This window comes from Pygoscelis adeliae, unplaced genomic scaffold (genome assembly GCF_000699105.1).
Source record: "Pygoscelis adeliae isolate BGI_AS28 unplaced genomic scaffold, ASM69910v1 Scaffold161, whole genome shotgun sequence".
NCBI classification, from domain to species: Eukaryota; Metazoa; Chordata; class Aves; order Sphenisciformes; family Spheniscidae; genus Pygoscelis; species Pygoscelis adeliae.
Window position 1 is genome coordinate 1,967,322 of NW_008824061.1, and position 16,945 is coordinate 1,984,266.

Genomic DNA, 16,945 nt, shown 5'->3' on the forward strand with positions numbered 1-16,945 from the left:
CTTTGCATCTCCCTCTTCCTACAGGGGCCTCATAGCTTTATGTAAAGAACTGCTGGGAAGATCACAGGCTATTCTCAGTGACAACAGCCACATGATGGTCCAGTTGCAAGCTCAGAAGCATCCACCTCTTCTAACTCTGAGGAGGCTTTTTACATGCACTGATGTACAAAATCTCTACACTTTAATTTGCTCATCTTAAGCTTCCAAAAGTGCCGATGTGAAGACAAAGCTGTATACTGGCTATGAAGCCATCCAGCTTAGCGTAGAGATGGGAGACCTCTCCTTGAGAACTTCATGAGAGGTGGGAGCACAAAGGAGAAAACAAGGACAGAGCAGCACAGGCTGCAGGCAGCAGGACACCAGGCACTGAAAGCACCTCCTAAGGACGGAAAAAAGGGCGTTTGCCATTAGCACTGGATTTGGCTCCTGGGGAGGCAGATGCCTGTAATTTGGACCAATTTGGTATATTTTTATTTCTTCTCATAAAGCTTGATGCTGCAAGTAGAGCTGTTTGCTGTTGGCTCTCCTGTGTGCAGCATCTGGGATGGAAGTTCAAGATGAATAAAAGTATGACATTTCACGTATATAGGAACTGTTGCTTTTGGAGGGTTTTAACCCTTTTGGGAGGAAACATGGGCTCCCTACCTGACCCTCCACAACTCCATGCAATGCCACACCGCCTCCCAGCTACAGGCCCCTCAGCGCCATCCCCAAATACCAAGGAGCAGGCTCCAAACCGCTGAGAGAGGTGCTGAGCCAACTCCCAGTGACCCGCAGTCCTCTGGACCACCCATGCCCAGGTCCAAAGCCCCGGGCTCAGCCCGCCTCAGGCATGGGCACTGGCTGGGCAGCGCTGCCAGCACGGCACCTTTGTGCTACTTGCCGTGGGAAGCAGATGGGTCTGCAGCCCTGGAAAGCTTTTCTGTTTGATTTCAAGTCGCTCTCTGAAAGGCACAAATTCCCCCTAGGACTTTCAGGGATCTTATTTCCCAGGAAAGTAATTTCTTCCCATTTTCCCCAAAGTGAGCATTGATAGGACTCAAAAAAACCCCTCTGAATCCCTAAGAAAGTATCATCCTAAATACAGATACACAAAGGCAGTTCGAAAACAACACACTGAAAACTAATTTAAGACAACCATGTTGTTCCAATACATAAAATCCTGTGAAACCTACTGGCTCATGATATTATAGAGTTCAAGATTGATTTTTAAAAAAAATTACGTCCAATAACATCTGCAGTATCCTCCTCTTTGCCCTATAATTAATCCAATCTTTTGTTTCAAATCATATGAAATACAATACAGAGTAAAAAGAAAAGAAGAAATATTTTGAAATTATTATCTTGGTGTTTAGTTCTAAAAAAATGCTCAGACGTTTGAGTGCTGAGTAAACTTTTCTCCTTTGCTCTGAAAATGACCCTCCAACCAACCAACGTGATTTTGCAAACAAATTCAACTCCAGCAGACACATACTTCCCAAAGAATACACTTCAGATGATGTTTCTCCAGTTAGTCCCGGCTCCAATGCCAAAGACTCATCTCCCTGCACAGCACATTAGTCAGACACTCTTGCTTTATTACAACCCTTCAAAACACCTAAGCAAAATCGAGGTAGAGAATGTGTTGAAGGGGATGAGACAGGGAAAGGGACAGGGTTTGTGCATAAACAGAAGGGAAAATAACAACTGCTATAACAGAAGGGGAAAACAATGACTGCTAGAACAAACACAAAACAAATACTGTTTTGCCCCTTTGGAAGATCCGTTCCTCCCAAACAAAAAAAACACTGGCAAGACTTTTCAGAAAAGGAGCAAAGGACAGAAACAGAGAAGAGCCCTTTTCTAGAGTTTGGAAGAAAACACTTTTCTTTGCAGTAGGAGACAGCTGGCTTTACCGCATCCCAGCCCAGCTCTGCTGCCTCTGTCCTCTGTGTCAGATAAGCTGCTGGCTCCGCTCTCCCCACAAATGGGAAGAATTTTAGACTGGGAAGCAAAGAGCAGATGCCTGATGAACTGGGGGGACCTTGCAGATGTTTGGCCTTTTCCTGGTCCTCTGCGAACAGATGGACTTTTCTCCTTCACAGCTTTAGTTATTTATTCCGCCACTGCACTTTCCTCTTTCCCACACACAGCCATAGGACCCGATGCTGTTCCCACTGCACTTGCGGGAGAGTATTCCCTCGGACGCAGGAGGGAAAGCTGTAACTGTATTATTATTACTATTATTATTATTGGCATTGCTGGAAGTCTCCCTCCGGCAGAGAGGGAAGCATGCAAAGACTGTAAAATCTGTGTCCTGAGCAGCGTATGGTTTTAGATGACGTGTGGAAGAAATAGGTCTACGTTTGAGAGAGTAAAGGAGGAAAAAAAGCCGAAAGCAAGCTTGCGCTGCCTTTAAGCAGGATCTCCCTACGATGCACCTAGGGGACCTTTCCTCACCCCCAAAGCTTTGCAAGCCAGACAGATTTCACTTGCTTAGAGCCAGGCAAGCCATGGGAGGAGGCAGGAAAGTCCACGTGCAGGCAGAGCATATCACTGCTACCCACTGCTGACCACCTCCAGTGCCAGCCGGCTACACGGGGAGCCGTCTGGGAGAGGGACGCATCCCCTGGTCCACATGGACACACCGGCGGCCGTGGGGGAAATGGGGCTCTGGGGTTACCAGAGTTAACCATGGGCTGGTGGAGGACATGTCCCACGCTGAGCACTCACCCTCTCCTGCCTAATTTAACCCCACTGCCCCTCCATGAATAAGGGATACGATGGGCAAAAGGCTTATTGGTATTGATTGCTGCTCAGCACCGAGACTGGCATTTTGGTTGGCATTCACCTGGCATCAGCCTGAGCACTTGGAGGTACTTAAGTTATGAGAGTGACCGAGCTCCATCAATGGAGAGACATCAAGGCACCTCCAGGAAGCAATTTCTACTTCAAGGAAGGTGAAATGGCCTTCCGACGGCAAGTTCCCCCACAGAGGCAGCCTGGGGCAGGCACGTTTGCAGGCAGGGAGCCGCATCCTGCCCCTCCTCGCACCGCGGCACAGCCTGCCTTCAGCTCTCGCAATGAGAAATCTCTACCCATTACCATACATTTAGAGGAGAAAATAAACACTCCTCATTGCACCAGCTACTCGTTTCTTCTTCTTACAGCTGTGAAGACCGTGAGTCAGCCTACGAAGGGGCTGCGTGGAGCGACACAGGCGCCAGCTCAGTTATTTCAGATACGACGGCGCAACGTGCCGTGAAACCGCAGCTCTGAGCTCTCCTCTCGGCACCCGTGCCCGCTCCTGCGCTGGAGCATCACCCTGCACAACCACGAGAGATTATACTATCAGCCCCAGTAATGCTCTTCCCCGTATTTTACAATCGAGTAATTAGACAGAAATTGCTATGGCAATGTTGGGAAACTATGGCAGAGCCATAAACAGAAGTGATGCCTTCCAAGCCCCAGCCCGGCTTCTGGCTCCAATCAAATCTGTGCCGTGCACATGCATTTGCAAGGTTTTACCTCCCTCCTCCCCAAAATTTCCCCTCTTACACTTTCCAAGGAGATTTAGATGTTTCATTATTACACTTTTTAAATGTACAGATAAAAAATTGTTCAAAGCCTTAACAGATGTCTACATCAGCACGAGCCTGTCAGGCTGAATAGAAACTCTTAAAATTTTTGCCATTGGCTGCCTGATGCCTTCTGGGTACAAGTACAAGCTGAGAAAAACATCCTGTCTCATGCACCAAGCACCTTTTTCACTTACAGTCTAACCTTTAAATTTTTAAGTGCACTTCAGTTTTTTGCAAGATCAGGCTCGTATGTCTCAAGCCTTTGTTTTCAGGGAGATATATCTGCCAGTCAACAAATGAGTTGCAGCACAGTAATTGCCTCCTCCCTTGACTGACACAGTTGTTTAGACATGAAGATTTGCAGCTTTAAAACTTCTAGACACGAAGAAGATCTCACATGTTCAGTAAGAAGAGACTGTTTGGGGGAAAAACCCTTGGAAACACAAAAAAGCAAAACATCATATTTTTTCCCTGAAACAATAACTTCATGAAATCTATCAACCAACAAAACAGGGTTCACACTGGTCTTCCCAGATCTCTGGCTGACATCTGAAGACTATATGCCCAGATGTTTTTCATTTTTCTCCTTCCAAACAAAAATAACCCTTTCTCATCGTCATCTTGATAATTTCTGACTCTGAAGCCGGTACAGAATCAGTTTGAATCACCTGAAAAACACAGCTCTCCCCTGACCCAGAGACCAGGATAGGACAGTGATGGAGCAAACCCCCACTGATGTGTTTCCACTCTGATCCAAACAGACTCCATTTGGGAAAGCACTGAGCAGATACAGGCATTTCCCATTGCCCTTTCAAGTACTTAACTTCTACTGCAGAAAGCCAAGGTTTGCAATTTGAGGGTGACCTACATCGAAACAATTAAGATTTACTCTTAAACTCTAATTCGTTTAGCACTGGGCTGAAATCCTTTTGATTGAGGCTACCGTGAACCCGTATTCCACAATAACCACTGCAAAAACCTGCAGAATATTGCAGTATTACTAAGTGGTCTGGGAAACTTCATACTGCAGAAGTGACGCTGCAGGATTTTTATAGAAAACTTCAGCTAGATATGACCTGGTGACTCTTAGGTGTGAACATGCATCTTACTAAGTTTCCCAAAATGAACGTTTTCCTGTAACATCTGTATTTAACACTTATCACCGGACAAGGAAAGCACACGATTAAAATCATGTTTTGTGTCAGCACATCCTTGGTCAAAACCATGTCGTGAGGGGTCACCGACACCACGTCAGTGCAGGGGAAACCGTCACATGATTACACACCAGCTCCACAATCTACCGAAACGTACCACATTGACCTGTGATTCCTAAAATAAAGCAGCTCCACCAACCCAAAGCACTGTTTAAATTACCACTCTCTTACCAATCACTAATCCTACCATTTGAACTACTTTTGCTAATCAGCTACTGTATTAATAAGCACGAGGGAGAAGAAAAACCCCACACTGGCTAATTTGATCCTCAGCATTTAAAAAACGAATACTGAGTCTGTCAGGTTGCTGCACTGAAAATTTACTTCACCACCTGCTAGCTGAAATATTGCTTTTATGGATTTATATTGTATTAAAAGGTCACTGGCTGTTTAAGTCTTAAACAGTTCTAATCATTCTAAAAGTCTCTTAACAGTAAGAAAAGGAAGCTCAGAACAAACAGCAGCAGGGATTCTAATTAAAAGGGCCAATTCATCTAATTTTATTTGGGGTTAATTATTCAGGATTCACTCTCTGATGTGTAAGGAATAGCAATTAGTAATTTTAGTGATTTGAGGAACATTGGAGGTGTAATCAGTTAAAATGAGCGAGTGTTTACAACACAAGATGTTGAATTAGTTTCTCCCAGCTGGAGAACAGGAACATTAGTCCCCTACAGTTCAGGACTATGAATCGCAGTCCTGCTTAAAATATTCTCTTTAAAGAAAAAAAAAAAAAACAAACAAAAAACAACACACCCCAACAATCATCTGGTAATTTTGTTTACTACGTGGAAAGTCAGTAATAGGCAACGCGTACCATAGCAGTTTACGCATCCTCACCTCCACCTTCATCCCTTCGTCCAACTACCCAACCCCCTGGGATTCATTGGAAACAATTCCCAGCATTTTTCCTATCTGCACAACTTCAGCCAGACTGCCACCCTCCTGCCACGCCGCCTTTTACCACAGCTAGCTGAGACAATGGAAGAAGCAGCCTGTGAAACTTTCAAATGTTAATTAACTTTGGTGGTTAAATATACAGAGGAAAAATGACCGTGCGATTAACTTAAAACCTCTAGGTACGATTCCTCTTGCAAACACAAACCCAAAATAGCTCCACTGGAATCACTCTGGATTTCTTCCAGTGTTACTAGAGCCAGAATAAGTTACTAAAGCTTTCAGGAGTGGCAGGTGAGGCTCTGATGGGGACAGAGGAGCCGCGTGGGAGAGTGCTAACAGGGAGATCCAACACTGGCTGCTTTGACATGTGGGTCTGAGCTGAGGCAGCAGCTCAAAAGCCATTTTTTTCCACCTCTCAAGAGGTGACTGCTTTTCACCACCATTTAGGCATCGCCAGGTACTTCGGCGGGACTGGAGCTGGACCCCTTACATTGCCTGCAAGTTTGTGACTGCTAAAAGGAGAGGCGTTGGCACACGATGCCAGGCTCACTTCAAGTGATGCAGCTTTTATTGAGCAACTTGATTTAGCACAAACAGATGCTATCTCTAGTGTCCTGTACACAGATCTTTCACTCCAGCTCCAGTCACCAGTGGGGAAAATCCCACCCACCTCTGGTTCACATCAGAACTCACTGACCTCCCTCTCAAAACACCCCAAAGGCAGTAATTAGCACAAGGGTAGGAAACAAGGGCTCAGTTCCCCAAATTATGCAAAATCTCAGCCTCTTCGCCACAGTGGATGCCCCTCATTATGAAAACAACACTTTTTTTTTTTTTTTAGACACTGTTTTTATTCAGCTTGTGTCTGCAGACACTTAGCCGTGCCATCCTTCCCAGCAAAATGCAACTGATGCTCCTGCAGCCCCAATGGTCGCAGGGTAGGGGGAGGCAGGTATAACCACATGCCGGGTTGTTTTCCCCCATGCACATCAGCCGAACATCCCACGCATCGTACGCTTACGATACACGCCACTAACTACAAAGGCATCGATACAAGACTGCATTTTGATACTTCAACTTGTTTTTCCATATGACTGTGGGGCAAAGCATTCCAGCTGATGTCCCATGCCAACCTCTCTGCAACAGAGGTGACTTATTTTGCTCACCTCAACAACCCGTTTCGTAAACACGACGCGAATGAGACAGTTTTGCTCCCGCTCAGATCACGTTACACGTAACGGTTATCTCTGCAACGCTGGTACCTGCTTAGAGGAGAGGTCTGCTAGTATCAGAACTCAGCTCTACAGAAAATAAATCAGTCCTTTACTAAACCTTAGTGAAGGACTAAAGCTGAGCCAATGCAAGAAACAGCCCACGGCACTGTAAAACTTTAATTAAAATCTGTGCTAAAATAGAAGGAGGAAGAAGAGCCATAAGATTAACAGAAAAGCTCTAAGTATCGTTACTTGTCATAGACTTTTTTTAGGACTTTGGGGATGCCACCTAGCCCCACTGTGCCTCACTCCATGGGCATGCAAAGCCTTCCTTTGCCTTCCCTCCAGTGTTTATTTGTAGACATAAGGATAGAGTCTGTCTTACTTGGTCTGTGCAGCAATTAGTACGATGAGATCCCGCTTTCAGTTGCAGCTGCTCAGGTCCAATAACGGGGGAAAAAGTAGTTCCGAATGATTTGGAAAAAAAAAAAAAAAGACAGAAAACAGCCTGCTGAGACGGGAAGACTTCAACACAAACAACTGGAAATATGCTGGAAATCAGGGCATCTAAGTCAGAAGAGCAAACCCTACCCTCAGAGGGGAAACACGGGCTGCATTCCCACACACCATCCCTCTCCTCTGCAGAGCGAAAGGTCCATGAAACAGCTCAATGAGGGAAACACTGCCTCGCTCAGAACAAAACCAAAATGAGTTATCTATTTGTTTATTAGATTATGGTGTTCAACTCATTTGTTCATTGCTAAGAGCACCTGACAAGAGTTGACATATGCATTAATTTACTGAAGAGGGCTGTTGTGAAGGAGTTGAAAAAAGATGAGCTACGCCACTGGATTAAGACCTCGTTATCCCTGGCTGTTGTTGCGTGGCACAATCAAAACTAATCTGTTTTTTCAGTCAGCTTTCTCCCCTGAGGACGCAGCCAGGGAAGATGGGGACCGTGTCCTTCAGACACATCCTTTCTTATCACTAACCAAACCCTCTCTGTGCCTACTGATCAGATACAAAACACTGCACAGATCGCAAAAAACATCTCTCGGAGCTCTTTATTGCCAAGGGACTTCCTCAAGTTTTGGAAGCTGCAGCCAACAGTTTTTAAGCAATCTCGGACTTATCTCTGCCTATAATTGTTTTTGTGTCGTTTTCCCACTTTGGGGGTGAATTGCAATCTGAGCGGTCAGAGGAAACCCAATGCACTGCAGCCTTGGCTTGTGCCTCGGAGCCAGCAGCGGCCCATGCTGCAGAACATCCGGAAGCGCTGGATCCATTCTGCTTGCCCAGCACACAAAGGAGAGGGACAAGAAAGACCACTGCCGTAACTAGACCATCTCCCTGGGTGATGGGGTCGACCTTCCTGCAAGGCGTCCTCTTCACAAAGTCTTCTGCTGCTAGCTTGAGAGACTAGAGCAAAACCACTCATACATGAACTGATCAAAAAAAACCCCATAAACTGATTTTCAAACTGGCTTATTTAGTTCCTCCTATCCTCTTCCCCACCCCTCCCTATGTAACTCTTATAAACACCCAAACTTGGAGAGGTTAAAGCAAAAGACTAAGATGTGTCTTAGTTCACTGTTTTCACCAATACAAACAGCCCTGGCTTTCTTCCTTCTATTGCAATTAGTCAGTGCTACTGGGGAGCAGAAAAAGTAGCTAGATATTCTTCATGCTATAAAATGGATCGCTTGCTTATTCACCAGTGCAACAGTTGAATAATAAATCACAGCCTTAATCCCTGAAGATAATATAAGATAAAATCAAGTGTTGGATAAATAGAATTCACCTCTATCTTCTTTCAAAGTAAATATCTAATGCTCCGTACCTCCATATATAAATTGATATAAATATATATTGAAATGGAGTTATGGAGTGGTGGTGGTTTTTGTGGAGGCAGTTTGGTTCCTTTCACTGGTACCTACTAGAAATGTCACACATGGTCTGGCCAGACCATGGAAAAGAAATGGGATTATAACCAAAAGAAAAAAAAGGGGGAGGTGTACCTTTCCCTGGGTAGATTCCACCTGGAGGTGCTCTACATCCTCTCTACTGTACTTTTGGATAACAGGGAAGGCAGAGGAGAAAAAAAATAATGCAGGCTTTCTCTTCTTTGAGATGAGGTTTACTCTAAAACACTGATGCACAAGCTTTCTGTACCAGGGATCACTGCCCACCACCCCAAAGTTATTATACACACTTACATGCACAGTTATCACCATCTTTCGAGCAGAAATGCTTTAAAATTTACACTTTTTGCATAAATCAACAAAGTAACCAGTTAGGAAACAACGTGCTAAACTAACTTTTTAGATCAGTAACTACATTTATGTTTTCCATGTTCCACAAAATCCCCTACCGAGAACTGCCCCATCCTTCTCCTTGCTGCTCAGAGCCCAGAGCACCGTGGTGGGGAATACAAGAGCAGAGAGAGCACTTCCCATCAGCAGCATCCTAAAGTGGGCGAGGAAGAGGTGAATGACAGAGGCACAGAAAGGACTTCCCAAGGACGAGAATTATATTCATATCATATCATATTCATGACACTGATGATAATAAAATTTGCTCCCTAAACTGACCCAGGCGGGCTGCCTACTCTCAGAATAGAAGTAGGGATAAATGGTGGCAATGTTGTACCTGTGCTGGTTTTGGGGGACACGTGGCTCTCATCTTGCGTTCCCAACAGGAATGACCATGAGATTGTAGCTACCGGAGCACACATTTCAAGCTTCTGACCATTCTGAGAAAGCAGTCGGTCAAACCAGCAGTTTTGCTGTAACTCTGCTCAGCATATGGTGCCTCCCTTCCAGAGAAAAAAATATTAGGGTCTGGCACTGGCCCAGGGTGACTGAGAGGGTGCCCTTGCAGTAAAACATACCGCACCAAAAGCTGGGTCAATTATTTGGTGTAGAGAAACCTGGGCGAGATCGTTTGCAGACTGAATTCAAACTTTTCTATTTAACCAATAGAAAATGAATTGCTGAAATATTTGTGGATATTGTTAAAAGGAAAAATGCAGAAGAAAATGAAAATCTTCTGCAAAGATTGTGGTTTTGTTTGAAAAGCCAGAGATTTTATTCTTGACATAAAATGTTGTGGAAAAAAATGATAACAAATTGTAGTAACATATTGTTACAGTTTCTAGGCTGGACTTTTGAAGTGTTCACTCTGAGGTTTGGTTTTCCCTCAGAGCTGCTACTTGGACAGTTTTAGGCAAAAAAAAATTAAATTATGTTAGGTGGGGAATCTCTCTTGATCTTCTTTCATCCTAACTTCTTTTCCAGCCCTGCTGCAGGAAAGTGCAAATCCATTCTTTTCAGATTAATGATTGATCTTCATTCTAAATCTCCACTCCAATATTAATAACCTCTCAGAAAACAATTAAAATTGATATATTGTTTGAGTGTGCGCTCAGGGAGCAAGAGAAGAGGATAAATCTCCTATGAGCACAAAAACCTCTATCATACTTTGAGACCTGCTGATGCCTGCAGTGACATACAAAGGTTTTTCGCTGTAACATATGCATCTCTCCACGCTACCAGAAGCACATTCCTGGAGCAGTGAATGGGAAGGAGAGTGTGCTTAGCAGCAGAGGGGAAGAGTGGATGGTCCATCTCACCTTCTAACAAAAATCCCTCCATCAGTGAGATTGAAAGAATAGACCTTTTCCTCCATCAGGCAGAAGATGCTGTGGGAAGGAGGACGACTTCCAATTCGACGTTACTAGCAAGCGTAAAGAGCTAGAGAGAGCTCAAGCAGGCGGTTTGCTCGGAAATTATTTTAATGCACAGAGATGCCTGATGTGCTGAGGCTGCATGATGAATCACAGAGCCTGCATCATTCAGAGTTGCTTATTAGCCCAGTTTCCCTGAGCTCTGAGAATTTTGGAGCCAATGCCTCTACTTTCTTCATGAATCACAACATGGAGAGAAGCATCTTCTAGGGCCAACTGCTCTGGACCAGCTTGTCTCCACACCGCTCAAGGTTAGCGCTCTATGTAGCAGACTGGTTGCATCAACACTATCCAGGCCCTGGTCTAGATCTCCCCCATGACCGAAGTGGTGCCCTGGAGCTGAGAACTATCAATACTCTCTTGCCTTTTTCCAGTCCCAAGTGATATAATGGGAAGGCTGTGTTGCTGCTTGCCAGCGTTGTGTTTTTACAGCGTAACGACAAGAAAGCGTGCTGTCTGCTCTGGTAAGAGTGCATGTGGAGGTATTCAAGGGTGAAGAGTTTTCTTAGAGAACCATCTTTGGCACAGGAAGACAAACTTGAGAGTCCCAGCCCTAGTGTCTGCCTAGAGAAGGAGAGAACCATCCTCCTTTGGAGAGCACTAACCAGCTTTGCTAAATGAAACCAAACAATAGCAGGTTTTAAAAACTCACACTGCAATTTTGCAATGCGTGACTTGCTGCATGCAGTCATCCAAGGTGACGGCTTCATGCAAAAGCAAGGCTCATTCCTAGAGGATTTAAACAAACACAATCAGATTTCCTTGAGGAAAGATACCCAAGTGAGTAACAACCTTACTTAAAGATAAAACATGGCACATTTGGGTACCTGGGCTGTCAAGAAAACAAGAAGTAATCAAGAACACATCTGAGAATGATCTGAAATTAGCCAACGTTTATCTTTCTACACAAAGGAAGAATTTTAAATTTAAAAATACAGGCATAACCTAGCTTTAAAATCCAGTACCACATCTAGGCAAAACCTAGATGTGGGTGTTGAAGATCATTTAAGGAACAGGATCCTCTGCTTTCAAGAGACCGAGAGATTTTCTCTATATCGTTATCAGGCCACACATATCACATCATGTCATGGTGATTAGCATCTTGCTTGATTAAAATCTTTAATTCCACCGGATTTAAAAGGCTAATTTGAGAGCCACTCAGACAAGGGCCCAAGGCTGGAGTTGATCACAAGCACAAAACAGCACGCTGAGACTGCCGCACTGATATCTGCTCCCCTGGTTCTTCAAAATGTTGCAGCCAAAAATCATCGAGCCAAGATGGGTAAACAAAAGTGTGTGTCAGGTCAGCCAGCAAAATCTTCCAAGGCAATGGCTCCACACCCATCATGAGAAAGAAGATAAAACCTACTTTGGCTCTCCTTTACTATATATTTAGTATTTGCAAGGGAAAAATCAGATGAATGCTTAAAGCTTGGGATGATGCACGCCATCTTCAAGCTATTCTTGAGCGAAACGTTTAATGTTTCATGTGGTTTGGAAATGGCTTAAATTCCCTGCTGAATTTTTCATGCCCGCACACAATTTAGCCTTTATCAAAAAAAGCCCCTTCAATTATGTTCTCTCTGCAGAAAATGCAGAAATTCTTCAGAAGGATTCTAGCTGCTTTTTTTTCCCCCCCTCTTTTTTTTGTTTGTTGTTTTCAGCTTGCTAGGGTCTGCATAAAATATCCTTACTTGGATATGCCCACTGAAGTTATCTGGACTTCACCACTTGTGCTACTCATAGAAAATCAACTCCACCTTCTTTCCCTCTCTCTCTCCGTGCCTTTATTTTAATTGAGGGAAATGGGAACAGAGAAGGGCACTGGAGAGGGGCTAAAAGGTTGCAAACTTTTGGACGGACCCTGCTTTTTACCCTGATGCACAATAGGGAGCTGTAAACCTGCAGCAGCGGGGCTGCCGTGGAGCAAACCCGGCCGGCGGGCAGCCTTTGGGCAATAAAGCCTGCAGAAGGCACGCCGCTCCCAGTGCAGGAGATGCGGCAGGAAAACGGGCGCAATTAGAGCACTGCAATGTGTCAGCTATTCTTGGAGGCAGAACAGCCCCTCAGGAGCTATTGCAGGACAGCCCCCGGACCACTCCAACCCACGTCACAGGCATCCCCAGGAACATGAGGCCATCCTCCCATGTTCTGTCCTGCCACGCAGCCCAAGCTAAAGACACCGCCTCTCTGTTGCTTTTGTTCTCTGAACACCTTCATTTTGCTGAGTATACATCCCCTAAGGTTCCAGAAATATTAACATAAGCCACACACAAATATTATTTTAAAGAAGTGATTCCCATAGTTCTCCTATTTTTGGAGATGCATCTTAAAAAAAGCTTCCCTAATACACTGGAAAAGGACCCATATTATCTCTTCTAAAAGGAATCCAACTTCTAGGCTTCTAAATTCATTGGTAAGCAGTTCAGACTTCCTTTTATACTGTAAGATTTCCTTCCCATAAGACGCAAGATATATTGCCTCAAGGGAAAAGCAGCTTTATGAAGAGGAAGCTACATGTGCCAGAATTGTTCTCTTCCATTAGTTGCAACATCCTTTCTCCCTCCCATTGTTTTAATAGATTTGGTCACCAGAAGAACCTGCAGCGAAAATGCCGATTCCCTCAGCAGAGCATCTACCTGCCAAGAGCCCCAAACAACGTCTGCTCTTCTGCAGAGCCTTCTTGATGTCCAGAAGACACGTTTTCTGTGCATGCCTCACATGCAGTTCTGACAGAAACATGACTTTGCTGATAGACTTACTTTCTGCTGTTCCGACCAGAACAATGTTTGAGGAATGGATGGCTCACCAGGAATCTCCCACCTACATACATTTTTGTAGAACTTCATTGAATAGAAGGATGAAGAAGGAAAAAGAGAGAGAAAACACATTCGTAGTGACCAGTGTTACAGGGAGGAGAAGGAAAAAAAAAAAAAATCTGGTGTCTGATCCAGAGTAACGTTCCCCTCGTGCATGCACGTGCTTGCGTGTAGCACGGACTCAGTTACACACACTCAAGTTCAAGTGCGTGCCTAAATGTTATGTCCCATGGGGCTTCGGAAAGCATGTATCAAATTAGGCAGTTGTTGAAATGCTTTGCTAAGCAAAAGGATCAGTTTATATACATTCCCCGAAGATTCTGCTGAAATGAGGCTGAATGGTTGCACCGGTACATCCCAGGAGATCCCCAATTCTTCCCCGAAGCATTCATTTACTAGGATTTCACTCTTGCACATTCAGCTTTGGGGAATCAGTATGGGAAACTGGGACCAGGGAATTTGCAGCATTAGAAATGACAGTATTACCAGGGGTAGCTAATGTAACCAAAAATTCTTCCCACCGATCCACATCACACACTCCACCAGGGCCACTGCCATCTCTTCAATTTCTTTTAAAACCTCCTCTAAGGGGTACAATCTCCCCAAATCCAAGCAGAGGGAAATCCAGGGTTCCCCCAAATCAGAAACTACTTGATTTGGGACAAAAGGAATCTGCTGCCAGGAGGACTGAATGGAGTTGTTAAAAATAAGCAAATATTCCCAGAGTTTCTGCACTCCTCTCCCTGAAGTGAAATGATCAAGAGGATTAATTTTAGAGTATGCACAGCTTTAATGTGAAAAAAACCCAAGTTGCATCTTAGCTTTTAAGCAAAGACCAGATGGAAAGTCTATCATTAGAAATGCCAAAGGGAGAATACACTCAAAGTTCGCTCCAGGATGGAAAGGTCATTTCTAGTCATCCTTGTTTTAAATGTTCTCAGAAGCACTCAAGCTTTTTTGTAATAAGATTGTTTTCTTTCAGTTTATCAACTTGATTTCCCCCAAAATAAAATAAAAAAACCTCCAAAACAAAACAAAAATCACCAAACAATACAAGAGAGAAACTTTAAAGGCAGGCGCCAGCTCTCTTTTTTCCTCTCCAGAGCAAGAGAGTCATTAAATTTTTAATGAATTATTGTTTAGATGACAAGAAATGCCACAAAGATGATCTGTTGATTCCACCCAGGGGTGTTTACTTAGAGCTTCATGGGGAGATTTATGAGACAAGAGGCAGCAGACAACGTGTCAATGAAGTCTGAGAAGCAACGCTTTGCTTATCAGGTACTGATGGCAATGAAGAACATGTCAAGCTGATGAGAAATGGATCAGGTTTCACCACTGTGTTCAAAGCAACGTCCCAAACCCCCAGCGAAGACCATATGCCAGCTGACCGATACAAATCCACGAGCCTGTTTGCATCATAACTACCATGCTACTGGTCATAAGATCTGAGAAGCTCAGTAAGGACCCTCCTTAGGGCTAAAGATGCCTTCTTAACTCCAGTAGCTCACATATGATGGCTAGGAGGCAGCAAAATTGTGATCGGTGATTTTCACTGGAGTTATTAGGGTGACCTGAAGATAACGCAGTGCTTAGTTTTACTCCACTTGCTAACTCATGAGAGCTACAAATACTCAGCCTCAACTGAGACTTCACCAGCCCCCTAGTCTCCACGTGCCAGCTAACTGTGAAACAAACTCCCTCCCCATTAAGGTAAGCCCGCAGCTGAAGTACAGTATGTGAATAAGCCCACTGGGACACAGCTTCCAAACCCTAACAGGACAATATTTAATCAAAGACAGAAAACGCCATTCTCTTATTTTCCAACAAATATAAAAAAGCATATAGATACAATGATATAAAATTGGCATTTTCACAGTAAACACATCTGTGTCCCGGTGCAGATTATTCCCAATAAGAACTGGAGCTACTGGCTAAAGCTGAAAGTGGTTTTTTGCTTGCAGGCTGTGCCTTTTCTCAGCTCAACTGGGCCAGCCCTGACAAGAAGGATCTGGCTTCAGGTCTTCCTTGTGCATAAATAACATACGTATTTGCAAGGTCCAGACAGCTGCATTTATGTAAATCCACTCAGAGGAGCCATCACTGACCTAACTTAGCAGCAACTGGGCTGCGCAAGTGTCAGAGGGAAACGTGACCTACGGTACTGCTGAATGAGGGACAACCAGACAAAACCAAGATTTCATTCTCAAATGGCATGCTAAAACGTTGGGATCAGCAAACAAATGCTTTGTTATTTCTTGGCCACTTGCAAATGGTGATTATTCCATATGAAACAATTAACAAACAAGGACAGAATCCTCCGAGCTCTCTTTAGAAATCTCCTTTTCAAAACACACCCTCATTTTAATCATTTACCGTTTGCAATAGAGAAGAAGGAAAAACAAGAAGGTAAGAAACCTGAGACAATCAAACCTTCCCTAGTCCCCACAAATAGACATTCACTGCCTTCCAATAGACTCGACTAATCATTTTTCTAAGTAGCCAAAAGATTTCGCAATTAAATGCTTACAGAAATAAGATGCATCTTCGTGCTCCTTCTGATGCCTCCTGGCATCTCTCATAAAGAGCTTTCATTACTCTGGGCATGACAGAGCCAGAACTGCTACAAGAGAAAGCTCCAATTTCAGCTCCATCCCAGTCACCGGCTGAATGCCCAGAACCTTCATCACTGCTCTTGGATCACGGGAAAGAAAATAAACAAGAAAAGGGGAGATTGAGTCCTAAGATCAGAACCACATTTGCTGGACAGGTTTGCTAGAAAAAACAATCTCTGGACTTTGTGTAAACTAGGCATATTTGGTCAGGTACTAGGAGATCAAATAGATAGGGAGCCTCACAACTCCCTTCCTGCAGCCTCACGTTTGTGGTGACAACTGCACTTTCCACCGATGAAATGTGACCTTTAGGCCTTGACATTTAGGCCTAGATTTTCCAACTTGTGTTACCTCCGCCTCCAGTTTCACAGGTGGAATTCATAGCACTTTAACGTTTAAATAGTTGGCGGTGTCCATCAAACACGAGCCCGTGTCTTACCCAACAGGTTCTTAAAATGGAATATTCCCACTCTGGAGACCCATGCCATGCTGGATGGTCAACTTACATGAGGTATTGGATGTGCCGTATCTCTTGGGAAAATCAACATGTCAAGCGAAAGCTCATCTCTCAAAATAGTTACCCTACTACCTTATTTCTCTTTTATTTGTTTCCCTACCGCAGTTACACAACACATTCTCGCTGGGGCAAAAGGGATCATTAGCAAGAGCACTTTTGGACACATACGAACAGGCAGCGCTAAATGTGCACCAGAAACACAAAGATTAATAGTCTTCCCACGTGAGAAGGCATAACAAGGCCAATGGATCCCCCATTCGCTTGTCTCAGTAGTATCTCAGGAAAGCACCATACACTCAGAGTGGAAACATGGTGGTTCAGCAATTATTTGTTTAAAAAGTCCAACTGCGATTGTAGGGAA

At 44.1% G+C, this 16,945-nt stretch overlaps 1 protein-coding gene across 1 annotated transcript in view; it reads right to left on the reverse strand.

Moving 5' to 3' along the window:
- LPP (LIM domain containing preferred translocation partner in lipoma) overlaps window positions 1-16,945 on the reverse strand; it is a 282,269-nt gene that overhangs the window by 186,986 nt on the left and 78,338 nt on the right. The gene's annotated exons all lie outside the window — the stretch shown is intronic.